We start from the raw sequence: 22,436 nt of genomic DNA, 5'->3' as shown, positions 1-22,436 counted from the left end.
ATCTTGTAGCACTTACCAATGAGGTCCTATCGATTAGTATTACACAGAAGAAATTAATTATAGACCCATTTCTCAAAATAAAAAGGAATCCTCCTCTTGAGGTTGGTAACCTAGCCCAAAATCATGCTCATGGAAAAAAAGTATAGGGAAATTAAAAGAGACCTTGATGTCTGGAAAGGGCACTCTTGAAGAAGGGCATGGCGTACGTAGGGGTGAAGAAAGCTCATTCTCTTATAGGAGATGCGTTATTGAATGAAAAAGAAATGTTACTTAATAAGCAATACTAATCTAAGGAATACCACTCAAAGAAATCAAAGATTGTTGATGTTGGATCATGGAATATTTATCTTGACAGGAATTTATCTACATGATAAACTATGTATCACAAGCACTAAGGGCTATTACTCAGTTGGTAGAACAACTCTCTAATTCAAAACTGAACATGAAACTTTGGTTTTATTCGGCTCCTTTACGGAGATGAGTCAATTTATAAATCTAAGATGTGAGCAAAATTCAAAAAACAAATTCTACCCATAACATCTATGTCAACTTTTGGTCTGAAGACAGATAAAATGAATAGCTTTGTAGATGATCCTTCTAGAAGAGGGTCGTCTTGGTAGAAACCACCAAACCAATAGAACAAGGGTTAGCACCGCAACTGGTCTACAAGCAAGGTAAGTAGGTCCATTACTAGCCGGCTCCAGACCGAGATCGCACCTTTAGCGAAGAAATAAGGTGACTAGTTGGAAGTTTTTGAAATCCAAACAATATTTTCTATATAAAAAGAATCCGGAAAATCATCAGGCTTTAATGGATAGGGGAGACCTTTTTTGGGTTAGTGCGCGCCGACATGCTCAAAATTACCTTTTGAACTTCTTCCATATTAGGAGGGTCCTGAGCCCAAGAGTTAAGAATAACAAGCTTTTCATTACCCAAAATTGAATACTCACTCAGAATAATAAAAAAATGATATTTGTCGAGAAGTGCAAATCAATTTTATCACCCGCCTACGATTGATTGGAGACTTATTCAATAGGTCCTCCTTCCCTACAAAATAATCAATGAAAGACTAGAGCGCGAGCTAGCTGATCTACCAACAAGTACTTGATATCTTATTCGCGAAGTTCCTCCCCCCAAAAACAAGATCATATTGAACAGCAACTTCGAGGAAGATAGCATTGGGAGACGTTGTAAGACCTACCCACTTTATTGAGCATTTTCATTCACTTAAGCAACTTGAACAAAATAAAAGTAAAAGAAAGAAATTCATTGACTTCGAAAAGGAGGAAGATTTAGTTACGATTAGAAATCACTCTATGTTATATGGTTATTAGTTTAGGATTTACTTTTTTAAACATAGGAATCCTTTCGGGAGCGGTATGGGCTAATGAAGCGTGGGGGTCGTATTGGAATTGGGACCCAAAAGAAACTTGGGCATTTATTATGATATGAATTTGTAAGGTGGGAAGGAGCGATTCACGACAAGGAAGGAATAAAGAAAATCAAACTAGTCGTACGAAGGCGGAAAGGAGGGGAAGGTCACCCGAGAGGTTCCTCGAGCGAACCTAACAGATTAGAGGCTGACATCAAGGTCACGGACAGTTGAACTAAAGAGCCCATTATGCTCTATAGTTTTCTTGTACTTCTCTTCTATCTGGGCATGTTTCGCCCCCACAGCAGCAAGCTCTTCGAGTTTGGAGTTCAAGGCTGCTTCTAAGTTAGTCACTTTTTCGGAAGTAGCAGCCTCGCGCTCGGTTGAAGCAAGAATGGCGTCCTAGACTTCAGCCCATTTGGCCTTAGCTTCGTCAAATCTAACCCTTAGCGAGCCAATTTTCTGGCTAAGGGTTACCACTTCTTGCTCGCTTTACTGCAGACGAGCCTCCAAAACAATGGCCTTAGTAGCCTTGGTTTCTAGTTCCGAGAGGCGGAGAACAGTTTGGTCTTGTTCCACCAAAAGCTGATTTCGTTCAGAAATAAGTTCTTCCTTCTTACAAATCAACCTTTGTCCTACCTTTCATCAAATTAATTTCCTTGTGCTTCCTAGTCATTAATAATTTAATACTCTATTTCGCTATTTTATAATAATAATAATTATTATTACTACTACAACAACAAGAATTACTATCAATTATAGTATTATTATTATTGCAACATTACCTCATTATTATTAATGGTTATTATCGAATACGTGATATTAGTCTTATATTATCTTATTTAAATTTGATGTAAATTAACTTACATGAATAAAATAATATTTGAGTTTAAATTAGGGATTTTTACCTTCCTATATACTATTTGAAACCCTTATTACCCTCCCTACTCAAGTTTCAATTTAATTACATGGTCATATACAATTTACCAATTATATACAAATAAGTTTTAAATGAGTATCCCTTTATATTAGGAATTGAATAAGGAATATCAATTATTTCCTTATCCTTTTATACTTGTCCACTCTCTCTCTCTCTCTCTCTCTCTCTCTCTCTCTCTCTCTCTCTCTCTCTCTCCCCGTTTCTCTCTATCTGTGTCTCTCTCTTTCTCTCTTCGTCTCTCTAATCTACTTCTTTGTTTTTTTCCCAATTGTTTTTCATTTGATGTTTTCTATTTTTTTATGTTTTCTTGTTGTATAGAGTTTTAATGGAATTCATCAATGGATTTCAATCGTTTTCACTTAGCAATTTCCTTTCATGTTGCACAATTGGTTTTCAAATTGAAATTGTCAATCAATACATTTTGAAGGTGTTTGACTCTCTACCATTGACAACCATCAAAAAGCTTTGAAATCAAATTTGGGTTTTCAAAAATCATTATTTGTTTGGATTGAGTGTTGTTGCAAACAATTGGGAATATTGTTTGAAGTTTATATCACAATTTTGAGGGTGTTTTGGCGAAACTTAGACTTGATTTTGGCTGAATTTCAGATTGAAACTTGAAGAAGTAGAAGAAGAACATGTGACATACAATATACTTACGAAATAGTAGTAAAATTGTAGATAAATTATATTATGTTGTAGTTATATATTTTTTTATTTGAATATTATATGAAAGTTAAAAAATAGTTGTAAAATGTATGAATCGTTGTATAAAATTTGTATTTAAGTTATCAATACTATTTGTTTACATAAAGTTGTTGATATGTATCAAAATTGTATTAAGAGAGTACGTTTTGATTGGAATTATAGAGAGGAAGCACACACCACATACAAAATATATACAAATCAGATACAAAAGGCATTGTATAAAATTTATATAAAAATTACATTTAAGTTGTATAATATTTTATTTGTATTTAAATGAGTAAAGATAATGTATGAAAGTTGTAGATAAGTTGTAAATAAGTTATATAATATATAATTAGTTGTATGAAATTTATTTTTACTATGTATAAAGCAGTACAAAATATACGAAAGACATATTGTATAAAATTTATATAAAAATTGTATTTAAGTTGTATGATATTGTAGTTGTATTTTACTAGATAGAAATAATGTATGAAAGTTATAGATAAGTTGTAAATATGTGGTATAATATATAATTAGTTGTATGAAATTTGTTTTTACTATGTATGTTGTTGTAGATATTCAAATTTGCATTAAATTTGTACGAAATTTATTTTTAATTTATATGTTGATGTACCATATATTGTTCTTTTCTCAGTTAATTTTATCTTCTCTGAAGTCCAAAGAGATACTAAATTGTTTTCAGCTGCAATATTCGATGTAGGTTTTTCATCACCTGCTTTTGGAGACATTACCTTCTTACTGTGCCTCGTTTACACTATGTTCATGTGTGACAGTGCCCCTCTGTTATTTTTGATAAAATTATTGACTAAATTGATGGTTCATCTTTGTAACGACCTGACCGGTCGTTTTGAGTATTATAACCCTGTTTCCCCATTTACTGCTCAAATTGGGATATACAGTTATTGTGTGACTTGCCGTGGCAATTTGTTCGGGTCCGGTGAGGTTTTAGAATGAATTGGAACACTTAGTTCCAAGGCTTAAAGCTTAAGTTAAAATAGTGACCGGATGTCGACTTATGTGTAAACGACCTCGAAATTTAATTCTGATGTTGGTAATTTTGGACTTAGGAGCATATCCGAAAAATTATTTGGAGGTCCATAATGGAATTAGGCTTGAAATGCCGAAAGTTGAATTTTTGAAAAGTTTGACCGGGGGGTTGACTTTTTGATATCGAGGTCGGAATCCAATTCTAGAAATTGGAATAGCTTCGTTATGTCATTTATGACTTGTGTGCAAAATTTGAAGTCATTCCGGATTGATTTGATGTATTTCGGCACAAGATATAGAATTTGAAAGTTCAAAGTTCATTAGGCTTGAATTGAGGTGTGATTCGTAGTTTTAGCGTTGTTTGATGTGATTCAAGGCTTCGACTAAGTTCGTATGATATTTTAGGACTTGTTGGTATATTTGGTTGAGGTCCCGAGGGGCTCGGGTGAGTTTCGGGGTGGTTTCGGACCATTTCTAGGCCATTCTTAGTTGCTGGTTTTTGGCCACAGAGGTATGCATCGCGATCGCGGACAAATGGTCGCGATCGCGAAGAGCAATTTTGTTGTTTGGGCACTGTGAATCGCGATTACGGAAGCCTTTTTGCGTTCGCATAGAGGAAAATCCTGTTGCACTGACCCAAATTTGGAAGCTTATATCTCGCAATTTATAAGGAATTTGGAGATGATCCAAAAATGAAAGTTTTAGCCCTTGATGTCTAGTTTTCTGAAATATAAGCCATTTGGCATTTGGATTTGTGTACAAAAGGTTATGATGGATATACTATAGGCTGTCTTGGAAGAGTTTGAAAATCTCTGTTGCACATGGCTGACTTTGGAAGCTTATATCTAACAATCTATAAGGAATTGGGAGATGAGCAACAAATGAAAGTTATAGCCCTTGGTGTCTAGTATTCCGAAAATTCAACCATTTACAATTTGGAGTTTTGTACAACAACCTATGACCATTATACTAGAGGTTGTCTGGAAGAGTTGGGGAGTTTGTTCTTCGCGATCGCGAAGAGCAATTTTGGGGCTGAAACATTTTGTGCTTCGCGATCACGAAGAGTAAATGCCTGGACGGAAGATATATTTCGAGGTTTCGGCCATTTTAACACATTTGGAGCTATGGAGCTCGGATTGATGCTATTTTTGAGGTGATTTTCACCATATGGATTGGGGTAAGTGATTATAACTTGGTTTTGGTTAAACTACACGAATTTATTATTGTTGTTATCAACAAATTAGTGTTTTGGGTTGAAAATAGTAGAAAAATTCATAGACCTTAATTGAGGATTTGAAGGCTGAGTTGTGGTCGGATTTGAGTAATTTTTGTATGGTTGGACTCGTGGTTGAATGGGGGTTCGGATTATGTGAGTTTTATCGGATTTCGAGACGTGGGCCCCACAGGTGATTTTTGGGGTGTAATTTTGGATTTTTGGAAAATATTAATATTTTGATATGGAATTAATTCCTATAATTTTTGTGAGCTGAATCAAATTAATCGTGACTAGATTCGAGCCGTTTGGAAGTTGATACGCGCAGAATGGAATTTCTGGAGCATTGCTTAGCTTGCTTGACATTGGATTTTGCTTGTTCGAGGTAAGTAACTATTCTAATCTTGGAGCTGAGGGTATGGACCCTGAATATATGTATTATGTGAATTGTTGGGAGGTGACGCACATGCTAGGTAACTGACGTGTGGACATGCACTATAGAAATTGTGACATAATTATTTCTGTGAAATTTTGTAAGTAAATAATCTTGGCATTTTCCTTGCGGTTTTATGTGTTAAAGAAATTGAGCTGAAAAGCATATTAAAAATCATGTTGAGACTATGTGCCAGTATTATTGGGACCCACAGAGGTCATATTACTGTGAATTATTTGTTTTAAATTGAAAATTATACTCAGTCATATTCATGTCATTACATATCATATCTCAGTCTCTATTATTATTTATTGATACATCATATATTTATTTTTGGGCTATTTTCATGACATTGTGAGCCCATGAGAGAGAGACTGGAGAGATTGATGACTGAATGAGGTCGAGGGCCTGATTGTGAGGATTATTATGTGGATCGAGGCTGCCCGCCCGCAGCAGGCCATGTTGGCTTTATATATATTATACTATTACACGTGAGTTGGCCGTGCAGCACGTGAGTTGGCCGTGTAGATCCATATATTATACTATTGCACGTGAGTTGGTCGTGCAACACGTGAGTTGGCAGTGCGGATCCATATATTATTATACCACATGAGTTGTCCGTGCATCACGTGAGTTGTCCATGCGGATCCAGATATGATATTATAGCACGTGAGTTGTCCATCCAGCACGTGAGTTGTCCATGCTTATAGCGCTTGGGCTATAAGAGCCCCTCATGAGTCTGTACACACCCCAGTGAGCGCAATCGACTATAAACAGGGATCGGGTTGCACGCCGCAGCAGGTATTGCATAGCGCTGAGTGATTGGATATGCTGAGCATAGTGAGAGAGAATGCGAGACAGTGAAATTGAGTACTCTGAGAGTGTGAGTACATGAGTACAATCTCTGAGATACATTGCATTGACATGCACACATGACATATATGCATAGAGATGTGTTTTCCTTATGTTGTACAATATCACATTATTCGTGATTTCTCACACATGTTAACAGATGGGCATAGTGATGCATTTGTTTTACACGGGTTATCTGGAAAGAAAATGAAACATATCATTTATTATTAAAAGGATTTTTGGGAAAATTATTGCTTTCAAACTTATTCATATTTTTGGAATTTTCGGTAAATGATTTGGGTTTTTCACTGATGTACTTGAAAAGAAGAACTATTATTTTTGAAATCATGATTTGGCTGAGCATTTTATCTCTGAGTTACTTCTAGTATTATTTGCTTTATGTTGTTATGAACTATTGTGGACTAGTGGTTTTGGACCCGACCTTGGTAGAAGCCATCACTACTTTCAACCTAAGGCTAGGTTTGTTACTTACTCAGTACATGGGGTCGGTTGTACTGATACTACACTTCTGCACATTGCGTGCAGATGTTAGCTGTTGTTGTTGATGTGCTCGATGGTTGTGGGATTTGAAGATGTACCAGCGTTACTGTTGTAGCTGCCTCTTGTTCATAGTAGCCTTAGATTTATAAAAGCATTATTTATGTATTATTCAAATAGACAATGTAATTATTTCATTTCCGTTTTGTATACTCTATTCTTAGAAGCTCATGATTTGTACTACAGTTCTTAGAGATATTGACTTATGTGTAAACGACCTCGGAATTTAATTCTGATGATTCCAATAGCTCCTTATGGTGATTTTGGACTTAGGAGCATATCCGGAAAATTATTTGGAGGTCCGTAGTGGAATTATGCTTGAAATGCTGAAAGTTGAATTTTTTGGAAGTTTGACCGGAGGGTTGACTTTTTGATATCGAGGTCGGAATATGATTCTGGAAATTGGAATAGCTTCGTTATGTCATTTATGACTTGTGTGCACAATTTGAAGTCATTCCAAATTTATTTGATGTATTTCAGCACAAGATATAGAATTTGAAAGTTCAAAGTTCATTAGGCTTGAATTGAGGTGCGATTCGTGGTTTTAGCATTGTTTGATGTGATTCTAGGCTTCGAATAAGTTCGTATGATGTTTTAGGACTTGTTGGTATATTTGGTTGAGGTCTCGAGTGGGTCGGATGAGTTTTGGGGTGGTTTCGAACCATTTCTATGCCATTTTTGTTGTTGGTTTTTGGCCACAGAGGTATGCATCATGATCGCTGACAAACGGTCGCGATCCCAAAGAGCAAATTTGTTGTTTGGACACTGTGAATCGCGATCGTGTAGAGGAAAGTCCTGCTGCACTGACCCGACTTTGGAATCTTATATCTCGCAATCTATAAGAAATTTAGAGATGATCTAAAAACAAAAGCTGTAGCCCTTTGTGTCCAGTGTTCAGAAAGGTAAACCATTTGTGATTTGGAGTTGTGTACAAAAAGTTATGGTGGATACACTATAGGCTGTCTGGGAAGAGTTTGGAAATCTCTGTTGTACAGGGCTGACTTTGGAAGCTTATATCTAGCTATCTATAAAGAATTAGGAGATGAGCAACAAATGAAAGTTATAGCCCTTGGTGTTTATTTTTCAAAAAGTTAAACCATTTGCAATTTGGAGTTTTGTACAAATAGTTTTGACCATTATACTAGAGGATGTCTGGAAGAGTTGGGGAGTTTGTTCTTCGCGATCGCGAAGAGCAATTTTGGGGCTGAAAAATTTTGTGCTTCGCGATCGCGAAGAGTAAATACCTGGGTAGTAGCTATATTTCGAGGTTTCAGCCATTTTTAACATATTTGGAGATATGGAGCTCGGATTGAAGCGATGTTTGAGGTGATTTTCACCATATGGATTGGGGTAAGTGTTCTATATCCTAAAGTGTTTATATTTCATGAATCTATGATTATATTCACCATTTAATTCGGATTTTAATGGAAGAAATCAAGATTTTTGGAAAAATCTTCCAAAAATGAAAAATTAAGATTTGGAGGTCGAGTTTTTATCAGAATTTGATAAAATTGGTTTGGTTGAACTCGTATCAGAATGGGTGTTTGGATTTCATGAAAATTATGTCGGGTTCCGAGAGGCGAGCCCCGCGTTGACTTTTGTTGACTTTTTGGAATAAATTTTTAAGTCGACGTTTATTATCCGGAATTGTTTCCGATGAATTTTAATGAAGTTGTACAATTAATTTGGATAAATTTGAGTGGTCTGGAGGTTAATTCAAGCAAGAAGGCAATTTTTGGAATATCGACATAACTTCAAAAAGCTAAGTGTCTTTCTTAACCTCGAGTGGGGGAATTACCCCTTAGGCATCGAGTTTAATATACCATTTGGAAAATATGAAAAAGCCGTGTATGCGAGGTGACGAGTACGCACTCGGGCTTATATGTGCAAAATTCATTGCGTTAAAGTCTTGGGCAAATCGTGTAGTAATTTGGATAATTGTTAGTATTTATTAAATCATCTACTTTCCATGCCTAAACCCTTGTTGTTGAATTTGTTCTATTATATGACAATTGTATTGTTGGTTTGATATTTTTTGGAATTTAATTTCAATATGAATTTTCCCTATGCAAATAATTAATTAAGCAAGGTTAAGAGGAAGTGTTAATATAATTATCTAAATTTGGATTAATGAAGGCTTTGCTTTATGGTGAGTAATTTCTATCTCTATTGATTGTTTTTGGGTGTTATACACATTGTGTGGGGCCTTCGGCTATTTGTTGTGAAATTAGTTGATTTGGTTGTATCTTTGGAATTTTGGTTATGGCCATTGAAAAAATTGTGATATGAATTGATTTTGTTATGTTGTCGTGATAATTTCCCGTGTAAATTGTTGTGTTGTGTGAGTTATTATTTTGGGGAGATAAGGGTGGCATTTTACCGTTGATATTATGTGGGTATAAGGGTGGCATTTCACTGTTGTTGTGTTTGTTGGAATATTGTCTGGGGACAGCGATAAGGGTGGCTATAGGAGCGATAAGGGTGACAATAGGAGTGATAAGGGTGGCTATTGATATTGTCTAGGCGGAGTGATAAGGGTGGCTATAGGTGCGACAAGGGTGACAATAGGAGCGATAAGGGTGGCTATTGTCAGGGACGATATGTGATGATGTGGAGTTGTGTTGTTGGTGATCTTCATGTGATGTTGTGATTTTCTTGTGTTTATTTAATACCTTGTGCAATTTGTTTTGTTGTTGGTAAATTGATAACAATCTGATTTATGTTGAAATTGAGAGCCTGTGGCTATTGCCATGCGGATTATAAAATAAAATGTGGGCATGAGATGCCGTGAGTAAATAATGATAATAATATTGGCACGTGAACTGTCCGTGCAGCTGTGATATGAAAAGTGGGCACGAGGTACCGGAGAAATATGATGATTTAATTATGGGCACGAAGTGCCGTAGAAATATGAAAATGGGATGAGACCTGTGTTTTCGAAAAATATGAAAACGGGCTGAGACCCGTATTTTTATGATTGTGAAATGAGGTATCACATGGTGACTTTTTTATTGAAAGAATTATATTCAAAATGTTTATTTGGAAGGATTTTTATTCAAAAAGAATTATATGAAAGAATTGTATTTGAAAGATATTTATTTGAGGAAATTATATTTGAAGAGATTTAGTGAAAGAATTTTATATTCGAAAGATGTTTTTGAGGAAATTATATTTGAAAAAGAGTTTTATTCGTAGGAATTATATGCGAAAGATATTTATTTGAAGAACTTGATTTAACTGGGTGTAGTTGTATTTATCAATTGTTGAGCGATATTAATGGTGATTCTATTGTCTTACTGTGCATATCATTGGTTGTTTTATATTGCTCTTATTGTTATTTGTTTCCTATTATTTTGTATATTATATTGCACAGGTTATTAGACTAGTGAGTGTCTTGATTGTAACTCGTCTCTACTCCACTGAGGTTAGTCTTGATACTTACTGGGTACCGACCGTGACGTACTCATACTACACTTCTGCACATTTTTGTGCAGAGCCAGGTATTGGAGATATCGGACTTGAGCAGAGTTAAAGCGGGATCGTAAGGATTCAAGGTAGAGCTGCTTGTTCATTGCAGTCCCTTGAAGTCTTTTCATTTCATTGTACTGTTAATTTTTAATCAAACAGTATTGTATATTCGGTCCTCGTGAGCATTTCATGTATTCAGTTAGAGTTCGTGACTCAGTACTACCAGTCTTGGGAGGTTGTATATTCATTTTTGTTCCGCTGTTAGTTTTGATTACTTATTTAATTAAAAAACAAATGGCTTCAAAATGTAATTGAAATCGGCTTACCTAGTCTTAGAGACTAGGTGCCATCACGATGCCTGTGGTGGGATTTTGGGTCATGACAGTTCTTGGCTGAACTTTGGGGTTTTCCTCCACTCTATCAAGACCTCCAACTCTCCCCATCTTCAAGGTGAGTAATCCCCACTAATTTGGTGTTTCATTCCATCAGTTCCACTCTAGAACTAACTCAATCCGCCATGAAATCCTTAGATCATCAAGAAATTTCTTCAAGAACTCAAAAGAGGATTTTGCAAGATTTCTTCCAAAGGGTAATTCTACACCCTTAAACTTACATGTATGGATATATTATGGGAATATGAGTATGAATTATGTATTTGAACTTATGGTATGGTGATCGGAAGCCATAAGTTCCCAATTTAAATGAATACCAATTGTAGAGATTGTAAAATGAATTAATTGATAAGATTTATGGGTTGAGAGTGAATTGTTAGGCATGCATGTGCTAAAGGAAGTTGTGGATGGACTACAGACGATTGTGAGGTGAATCATTTGTGTGGAAGGTGGCTGTTAGGTGAAGAAATTCCATTGAAGGAGGTTGTAGAGAATTATGCATTCTAGGTGTTTCACAAAATGCCTAAATGACCAAAAATCTGGAAATTTGTTACTAATATTGCTGCAATTGTGTTTCATTATTGTAGATTGAATTTTTTTTAGTGTGGTGGACTATCGTAGTATTATTAAGGGGCCAATTTCAGATTTGAGCCGTCCGGAGGTGGCTTCACTCGCGAAGATCATTTAAAGGATTGACTATTTCATCGAGGTAAGTATCTTGCCTAATCTTGAGTGGGGGAATTACCCCTTAGGCATTGAGTCTTATGTAGAACTTGTGTAATTGAAAACCATGTACGCGAGATGACGAGTACGTACTTGTTTTATAAGTGCAAATTATATCGGTTGAAATTCGTAGACGCCCTTATGTATTAAATTGAAAAATTGTTGGAACTTAGGAAATCCTTGATTGTCATGCCTCATTCCTTATTTGTTGAGTTTGTATTTTATATGATAATTTGGTATGAATTTTTATGTGAATTTCGTGTGTTTGTTGATTTCATATTTCTTGGAATTAATTTCATTGGATTTTTCATCTGCAAATAATTAATTAAATAAGTATAAAAAGAGTCGTTACTATATTTATAAAAACATTGGATTAAAGAAGGTGTTGTCATATGTTGAGTTACTTTTCCATCTCTGTTATTGTTTTTGAGGTTTTATATACGTTGTGTGAAGCCTTGGGCTATTTACTATGAAATTAATTGATTTTGTTGTATCTTTGGAGTTGGTTGTGGCCTGTGGGCAAATTGTAATATGAATTGTTGTATTGTATTGTCATTTAAACCCTCTCCCTGATGTTATTTATGCTTCCTACCTTGCTTGTTAATGATATACATGTGCTTGGAAGGAAGAGTGTAAAGCACGAAGGGTGATGTCGTGCCATTTGAGAATGTAAAGCACGAAGGGTGATGCCGTGCCATTTGAGAGTGTAAAGCACGAAGGGTGATGCCGTGCCATTTGAGAGTGTAAAGCATGCCATTTGAGAGTGTAAAGCACGAAGGGTGATGCCGTGACATTTCAATTATACTATCATGTGAGGATGAGAGTAAAAGCACGAAGGGTGATGCCATGCCATTATTTTTATATTATCATATGTTCATGGTACGAAGGGTATTTCCGTACAGGCGAGGACAAGAGACATACATTATATTGTGATATCTTTTCGTTGTGTATACATTCATGCCTTTATCTTGAGATGTTATTGTGCACCTATGTTTTCTATGTGACTTGTAGTCTTTGTTGCTTCCTATGTGCCTCCCACTTTATTTCTTTTATTGTTATTGTCATTTCTCCCACCTAGTTGGTACTGTTATATGAATGCACGGAGAGAGAGAGATAAATGCACGAAGGATGTTATCGTGCCAATTGATTTGATTTACATATATATATATATTGGGTGAGAATGAGATAAGTGCACGAATGTATTATCGTGCCATTCGATGTGATATGTGGACATATTATTCACACCAGGAAAGTTATGAATTTAATGAGATAAATGCATGAAGGTGTTACCGTGCCATTTGATGTGATATCTTGAATATATTTCTCGCTCCAGGAAAGTTATGAATTTAATGAGATAAATGCACGAAGGTGTTACCTGTCATTTGATGTGATAGCTTGAATATATTTCTCACACCAGGGAAGTTAAATGAGGTGTCACATGGTGACTTTTACTTGAAAGAATTATATTCGAAACATATTTACTTGAAAGAATTATATTCGAAATATATTTATTTGAAAGAATTATATTCGAAAGGTATTTACTTGAAAGAATTATGTTTGAAAGATATTTATTTAAAAGAATTATATTCGTAAAATATTTATTTGAAAGAATTATACTCGAAGGATATTTATTTGAAGGATTTATATTCGAGAGATTTTTATTTGAAAAAAAACTTATATGTGAAAGATTTAAATTTGAAGGACTTGATTAATTGGTTGTACTTGTGTTCCTTATCCGTTTGAGCAATACTTATGGTGCTTTTGTTGCCTTGTTGTTCATATCCCTGATTGATCTATGTTGCCGTCACTGCTACTTGTTTTCTATTTTCCCTGTATGTTACTATATTGCACAGGTTAAATGACTAGTGAGTGTTTTCACTGTACCTCGTCACTACTCCACCGATGTTAGTCTTGATACTTACTGGGTACCGACTGTGGAGGACTCATACTACACTTCTGCCCATTTTTGTGTAGAGCTAGGTATTGGAGATATCGGATTCGGACAAATATTAGAGTGTGATCGCAAGGATTCAAAGTAGGGTTGCTTGGTCATCGCAGTCCCTTGAAGTCTTTCCATTTTTATTGTATTGTCCACTCTTATTCGCACAGTATTGTATATTCGATCCTTGGGATCACCGCATGTACTCAGTTAGAGTTCGTGACTCAGTATTACCAGTCTTGGGAGGTTATTTGAATATTTCTGCTGTTAGTTTCGACATTTGTATTAAATTATATACGTTAAAAAAAATGGCTCAAAATGTAATTGTAATCGGCTTACCTAGTCTTAGAGACTAAGTGCCATCACGACGCCTGTGGTGGAATTTTGGGTCGTGACAGATTACTTCTTGCCATTTTGGCCAATCAGTCTTTGTCGACATTCTCCAATGGATTGAGGTTCAAGATCCTCATTATCTTTCATAATGATAGATGCAACATTATATGCAAAGACATAATCAACAACTATCTTCAATCTATTCAAATCTGTCTCAATATCGATTGGGTTTATTGATAGTTCCTTATTTTCTTGAGTCTCAGGCTCATTGATTTCCTCATGAATTTTAGGATTGGTTAAATCATGTGTTTCTTTATGAGACTCATTCGTAGTGTCATCTTGATAATTTATTTTCCTTTTTCTAGGATTTCAATCCTTTGAACCCAACGGTCTGCCACGCTTTAGGCGTGCTTTTGACTCATTAGCTATGACACTAGAAGATTGTCCAACAGGGACATCAATACGGATTGGAACATTCTCTGCAAGGATATGTGATTTCGTTATCCTTTTTAGATCCGTAAATGCATATGGCATTTGATTTGCTATTTTCTGCAAATGAATAATCTTTTGCACATATTTTTCACAAATAGAGGAATGTGGTTCAAGATGAGACAATGATGTATTTTTCCACAAAATTTCACGTTTGGTTTCACCATTTTATCCCCCTAATTTTTGGAAAAATGCCTCATCGAATCGACAATCTGCAAATCGAGCAGTGAACAAATCTTCCGTTAATGCTTCAAGGTAGCGAATAATGGAGGGTGATTCAAACCCAACATATATTCCTAACCTTCTTTGGGGACCCATCTTGGTGCGATATGGCGGTGCTACAGGCACATATACAACGCATCCAAAAATTCTTAGATGGGATATATTAGGTTCATGACCCAAAACTAATTGCAACGGGGAATATTTATGAAAATTTATCGGTTTGAGACGAATTAGCATTGCTGTATGCAAAATGGCATGACCCCAAACAAAGGTGGATAATTTCGTTTTCATGAGTAACAGTCTTGCTATCAATTGCAGATGTTTAATCAAAGACTCTGCAAGGCCATTTTGAGTATGAACATGAGCTACATGATGTTCCACTTTTATCCTGTGATGACCCAAAAGGTCATCTTATGTTTTAGAACTTAAATATGCATTCTTAAGCCATAAAAATCTCATGTTTACCCTCCTCGATTTGAGTGTGCAGTCCGGGCAGGTTTTCGAAAAGCTTTTATGTTGAAAAATAATAAAAATAAGAATTTTTACCTTAAAAGTTGATTTTAGTTGACTTCGGTCAATATTTTTGGTAAAAGGGCCGGGATCCATGCTTTGATGGTCTCGGCAGGTCCGTATCGAATTATGGGACCTGGGCGTATGCCCGGAATCGAATTCGGAGGTCCCTAGCTTGAGTTATGAATTTTTGATGAAAATTATAAATATGAAAATTAATTGTTTTTAAGAATTGATTGATATTTGGCATTGTTAGTATCGGGTTCGTATTTTGGTTTCGGAGCCCGGTACAGGTTCATCATGATATTTAAGACTTGTCTGTGAAATTTGGTGAGAAACGGAGTTGATTTGATGTGATTCGGACGTCCAGTTGAGAAAATAGAAATTTTAAAGTGTTCTTGAGAATCTTATTTGATTTGGTACTAAATTCGTAGTTCTAGGTGTTATTTTGGCGATTTGATCGCGCGAGCAAGTTCGTATGATATTTTTAGACTTGCGTGCATGTTTGGTTTGGAGCCCTGAGGGCTCGGGTGAGTTTTGGATAGGCTACGAAGTGATTTGGACTTAGAAAAATAGTTGGTGTGCTTCAGCTGTGTTGCAGGACTCAGACCTCACAAATGCGAGGTCAGGGTTGGCATTTGCGATCACTGTTGAGGTCGCATTTGTGGACTTCTCATCGCAAATGTGAAGAGAAGCTGTGCCAGCCTATGTTCGCAATTGCGAACTGTTTTTCGCATTTGTGAAGGGAGTCTGGGAGTGGTATAGATCGCAAATGCGGGAATTTTCATTCATTTCCCAAATTTTCAAGAACTAAAACACAAGAGGCGATTTTCCAAAGACCATATCTTCCCTAAATCATAGGTAAGTGATTCTAAACTGGTTTCTTTCAATCTTTCACTACATTTTACAAGATTTCAACCTAAAATCTATGATTTTCATGGTAGAATTAGGGATTTTTGGGTAGAACTTAGGAATTTCGAAATTTGGGGATTTAGACCTCAAATTGAGGTCGGATTCCAGAACCTATTGTATATCCGGGCTTGGGGGAGAATGGGTAAACGGATTTTGGTCCGAACCTCGGGTTTGGACCAAGCGGGCCCGGGGTCGATTTTTGACTTTTGTTGGAAAAATTTAAGAAAACTGTAATTTTGCATTAAAGTTGATTCCTTTAGCGATAATTGATGATATTAAACTGATTATGATTAGATACGAGTGGGTTGGAGGTGAATTCTAAAGGGAAAGCGATACTTGAGCAGTAAGTGGCTTGCAAAATTGAGGTAAGTATTGTGTCTAACTTTGGCTTGAGGGAATAGGTATTGTGTGAGTATTTGCTACGTGTTTTGTTGTTGAATACGATGTATAATTGAGGTGACGAGCATCTATATGTTGTGGTCGAGTAATAACATGCGAGTAAAATTCCATTTCTTGCAAATTTGTAGACTTAAATCTTGTTATCCATGCTTATTATTGTTGAAATGTTGGGAGACTTGTATCCGGTTCCACTAAGGTCGATAAAATTGTGAATATCTATTCGAGGTCGAGATGTTAAATTGTGAAAGTAATCATTGATGAAATATTGATTTCTTGTGAAACGTCTCTCTCTATCCGTTGTTATTGATTTTGTGAATTGTGAGGAAGAGTATAAAGCACGAAGGGTGATGCCGTGCATAATTTAATTATATTGTGAGGAAGAGTGTAAAGAACAAGCGAAGAGTGTAAAGCACGAAGGGTGATGCCGTGCATAATTTAATTATATTATGAGGGTGATGTCGTACATAATTTAATTTTATTGTGAAGAAGAGTGTAAAGCACGAAGGGTGATGCCGTGCATAATTTAATTATATTGTGAGGAAGAGTGTAAAGCACGAAGGGTGATGCCGTGCAGTTTTCCTTGCTGTTTAATTTGTTCAATTCGTTTAAGGATTTTCTGTTTAATTCTGTCTTTTCATTATTCTCACTCTTTATGTTGTATTCCCCCATGGTATGTTCCCTTCCCATTTTTTCTACGTTATTGCTTTATTCACTATCGTTGCCACTAGCATGATTATACTATTCAGGTTATATGTGGGTGTCTTGTCCTAGCCTCGTCACTACTTCGCCGAGGTTAGGCTCGACACTTACCAGTACATGGGGTCGGTTGTACTGATGCTGCGTTCTGCACTTTCTGTGCAGATTTTGATACTGGCTCAGGTTGATCGAGATTTTCTATTGGTCCGCTGTCCGGAGACTCAAGGTAGATCTGTCGGCATTCACAAACCTTGAAGTCCCCGTCTATCTTTTATGTCCTACTATTTTCTTTTATTCAGACAGTTGTATTTCTTTGAGGCTATTACTTGTAGTAAATTCTAGAATGCTCGTGAATTGTGACTCTAGATCCGGGTGGTAGTAGTTAATACAGATTTATGATATTTCGCACTTATTATATTTCACCTTAGTTAATTATTGTTAATTACTGAATGAAAATAAGGAATTCGTTAATGATTCTCTAACGTTGGCTTCCCTAGCAAGTGAAATGTTAGGCGCTATCACGGTCCCGTCAGTGGGAAATTTCGGGTCGTGATAATTTGGTATCAGAGCCCTAGGTTGCTTAGGTCTCACGATTCACGAGCAAGCTTAGTAGAGTCTGGAGGATCGGCACAGAGACGTCTGTGCTTATCTTTCAGAGGCTATGAAGTTTAGGAACAAGTTTCACTTATATTCTCCTTTGTCATGCGATTTTTCTTTCTCAATACTGATTGAACTCTTCTACTCTTATTCTCTCGCAGATGGCGAGAACACGTACCGCTTCCTCAACTGAGCAACAGCTTGAGCCTCCAGTGACAGCTCCTACGTAGGGGTAGAGGTCGAGGCCGTGCCAGAGGCCGAGGCAAGGGCAGGGCTCAGTCTAGGGCCCGAGCAGCAGCCCCAGCAGTGGAGCCTCAGATAGAGTTTGACGAAGAGGTTCCGGCCCAGACTGTTCCTGTCGGACCAGCTCAGGTTCCGTAGGGGTTCATTGCTACCCCAGTACTTCAGGACATTTTGGTCCGTTTGGTGGGCCTTGTGGAGAGTGTGGCCCAGACTGGCACATTTCCCATGGCACCAACAGTCTCTCAGGCTGGAGTAGGAGCCCAGACTCCTACCACTCCCGCTCCGGAGCAGATAGCTCCCCAGTATCAGGCTCCAGCAGCTCAGCCAGTTTGATTAGTTCATCTGGTTGTTGCGGCACAGGTCGGAGATGGGCCAGCTATATCTTCTGAGGCTTTATGGAGATTGGACAGGCTTATCAAGCTCTTTCTTGTTCACTTCAGTGGTGCTCCTTCAGAGGATCCCCAGGAGTATCTTGACAGTTGTCACGGGGTCTTACGGAACATCGGTATAGTGGAGACCAATGGGGTCAATTTCGCTGCATTTCAGATGATTGGTTCCGCCAAGAAATGGTGGAGAGATTACTTATTGACCAGACCAGCTGGGTCGCCTGCTCTTACTTGGGACCAGTTCTCTCAGCACTTCATAGAGAAGTTTCTGCCTATCACATTGAGATAAGAGCATCACCGTCAGTTCGAGCATCTCCAGTAGGGCAGTATGACTGTTACTCAGTATGAGACCCGTTTTGTGGATTTGGCCCGTCATGCTATTCTCCTGCTTCCTACCGAGAGAGAGATGGTGGGGAGGTTTATAGATGGACTTGCTTAGCCTATCAGATTGCAGATGGCTAAGGAGACTGGGAGTGAGATTTCTTTTCAGGCGGCTGCTAATGTCGCCAGACGAGTCGAACTGGTTCTTACTCGGGGAGGTCAGGGGTCTAACAAGAGACCTCGTCATTCCGGTGAGTTCAACGGTGCCTCATGTAGAGGCAAGAGTACTTTTGGTAGAGGCCATCCTCCCAGGCTATTTCATTCAGCGCTCCAGGCATCCCACGGTGCCTCAGGTGGTCGTGGCCCTCAGACGCATTATTCCGACCAGCTAGCCTATAGTGCACCACCAGCTCCTATTAGTACACCTCCACTCCAGAGTTATCAGTGTGGTTATTCAGGTCGACAGGGTCAATTTCAGGGCCAGCAGTCACAGCAGCCGAAGTTATGTTATACTTGTGGTGATCCGAGGCACATTGCTAGATTTTGCCCTCGGGCAATGCGCAACTCACAGCATCAAAGTTCTCGTGCCATGGTTCCGGCACCAGTTTGCTTCACCACCTACTCAGCCAGCCAGAGGCAAGGGTCAGGCAACCAGAGGTAGAGGCCAGACTGTTAGAGGTAGAGGTCAAGTCATTAAAGGTGGAGACCAGCCAGTTAGAGGCCGTCCCAGGGACGTGGTTCAAGGTGGTGGGGCCCAGCCCTGGTGTTATGCTTTCCCAGCCAGGCCTGAGGCTGAGTCATCTGACGCTGTTATCATAGGTACTGTTTCAGTTTGAAGTAGAGATGCTTCAGTTCTATTTGATCCGGGATCTACTTACTATTATGTGTCATCCTATTTTGCTTCCTATTTGGTTGTGCCCCGTGATTCGTTGAGTGCTCATGTGTATGTGTCCACACCAGTGAGAGATGCTATTGTTGTATATCGTGTTTATCGTTTGTGTGTGGTCACCATTGGGAGTCTTGAGACTCGTGTAGATCTTCTACTTCTTGACATGGTTGATTTTGATGTCATACTGGGTATGGATTGACTGTCACCTTATCATGCTATATTAGATTGTCACGCCAAGATAGTGACCTTAGCCTTGCAGGGGTTGCCTCGATTAGAGTGGAGAGGGAATTTTGGCTATTCTGCCAGCAGAGTTATCTCTTATGTGAAGGCTCGACATATGGTCGTGAAGGGGTGTCTAGCTTATTTGGCTTATGTCCGCGATTCTAGTGCGGAGGTTTCTTCCATAGATTCGGTACCGGTTGTTCGTGAGTTTCCAAAGATATTTCCTGTAGACCTGCCGGGGATGCCACCTGACAGGGATATTGATTTCTGCATTGATTTGGCTCCGGGCACTCAGCCTATTTCCATTTCGCCATATCGCATGGCCCCGCTAGAGTTGAAAGAATTGAAGGATCAGTTGCAAGATTTGGGGTGCACCTGTGTTGTTTGTGAAGAAGAAAGATGGATCGATGAGGATGTGTATAGATTATCGGCAGTTGAACAAAGTCACCATCAAGAACAAGTATCTATTGCCGAGGATTGATGATTTATTTGATCAGCTTCAGGGTGCCAAGGTGTTTTCAAAGATTGATTTGAGATCTGGCTACCATCAATTGAGGATTAGGGCATCTGATGTTCCTAAGACAGCTTTTCGGACTCGGTATGGGCATTATGAGTTCCTAGTGATGTCATTTGGGCTGACAAATGCCCCAGCAGCATTCAGGGATTTGATGAACCGGGTGTTCAAACCCTACCTGGATTCCTTTGTGGTTGTGTTTATTGATGATATCTTGATCTACTCCCACAGTCAAGAGGAGCATGAGCAGCACCTTTGGATCGTTCTTCAGACTCTGAAAGATAGCCAGTTATATGCTAAATTCTCAAAATGCGAGTTTTGTTTGAGTTCAGTCGCTTTCTTGGGTCACGTTGTATTAGTAGAGGGTATTCAGGTGGATCCTAAGAAGATTGAGGCAGTTTGGGACTAGCCTAGACCCACATCAGCTACAGAGATCCGTAGTTTCCTAGGTTTGGCGGGCTATTACCGTCGATTTGTAGAGGTGTTTTCATCCATAGTAGCCTCGTTAACCATATTGACCCAGAAGGGTGCCCCATTCAGGTGGTCAGACGAGTGTGAAGCGAGCTATCAGAAGCTCAAGACTGCTTTGACTACGACACCGGTATTGGTGTTACTCACAAGTTCAGGATCTTATACAGTATACTGTGACGCATCTCGTATTAGTCTGGGTATGGTATTGATGCAGGGTGGCAAGGTTATTGCATATGCTTCACGGTAGCTGAAGGTTTACGAGAAGAATTACCCTGTTCATGATCTAGAGCTGACAACCATTGTTCACGTGCTGAAGATTTGGAGGCACTATCTTTACGGCGTGCCGTGTGAGGTATTCACTCATCATCGGAGCTTGCAGTATTTGTTCAAGCAGAAGGAACTCAATTTGAGGCAGATAAGGTGGCTGGAGCTATTGAAAGACTATGATTTCACCATATTGTATCATCACGGGAAGGCCAACGTGGTGGCCGACACTTTGAGTAGGAAGTCAGTAAGTATGGGTAGCCTTGCATATATTCCAGTTGGTGAGAGACCGCTTGCATTGGATGTTCAGGCCTTGGCTAACCAGTTCGTGAGGTTAAATGTTTCTTAGCCCAGCCATGTTCTAGCTTGTACAGTTGTTCGGTCTTCATTGTTTGAGCGCATCAGAGATTGGCAGGATGACAATCCTCACTTACTTGTACTTAAGGACACGGTGCGGCACGATGATGCCAAACAGGTTGTTATGGGGGAAGATGGGGTTCTACGAATGCAGAGTCGTATTTGTATGCCTAATGTGGATGGGCTTCATGAATTAATTCTTGAAGAAACACATAGTTCCAGGTATTCTATTCATCCGGGCACCGCCAAGATGTATCAGGACTTGAGGCAACATTATTGGTGGAGACGAATGAAGAAGGACATAGTTGCCTATGTAGCTCGGTGCCTAAATTGCCAGTAGGTAAAGTGTGAGCATCAGAGACCTGGTGGTTTACTCCAGAGGTTAGATATTCCTGAGTGGAAGTGGGAGCGTATCGCTATGGATTTTGTTGTTGGACTCCCATGGACTCAGAGTAAGTTCGATGCAGTTTGGGTTATTATGGACAGACTGACCAAGTCAGCGCATTTCATTCCTATGGCAGTTACCTATTCCTCGGAGCGGTTAGCAGAGATTTATATTTGGGATATCGTCCGTCTTCACGGTGTGCCCGTGTCTATCATTTCTAATCGAGGTACGCAGTTTACCTCGCACTTTTGGAGGGCAGTACAGCATGAGTTGAGCACAACATTCCATCCTCAGACAGACGGGCAGTCCGAGCGTACTATTCAGATCTTAGAGGATATGCCCCGCGCTTGAGTTATAGAGTTCGGAGGATTGTGGGATCAGTTCTTGCCCCTTGCAGAGTTTGCCTACAATAACAGCTACCAGTCGAGCATTCAGATGGCTCCCTATGAGGCGTTATATGGTATGCGGTGTCGGTCGCCAGTTGGGTGGTTCGAGCCGGGAGAGGCTCGGTTGTTAGGCACAGACTTAGTACAGGATGCCTTGGATAAGGTCAAGATTATTCAAGATCGACATCGCACAGCTCAGTCCAGGCAGAAGAGTTAGGCCGATAGTAGAGTTCGTGATGTTGCATTCATGGT

Source organism: Nicotiana tabacum, chromosome 17 (genome assembly GCF_000715075.1).
Source record: "Nicotiana tabacum cultivar K326 chromosome 17, ASM71507v2, whole genome shotgun sequence".
Classification (NCBI taxonomy): domain Eukaryota; kingdom Viridiplantae; phylum Streptophyta; class Magnoliopsida; order Solanales; family Solanaceae; genus Nicotiana; species Nicotiana tabacum.
Note: the sequence above shows the minus strand (reverse complement) of the source record.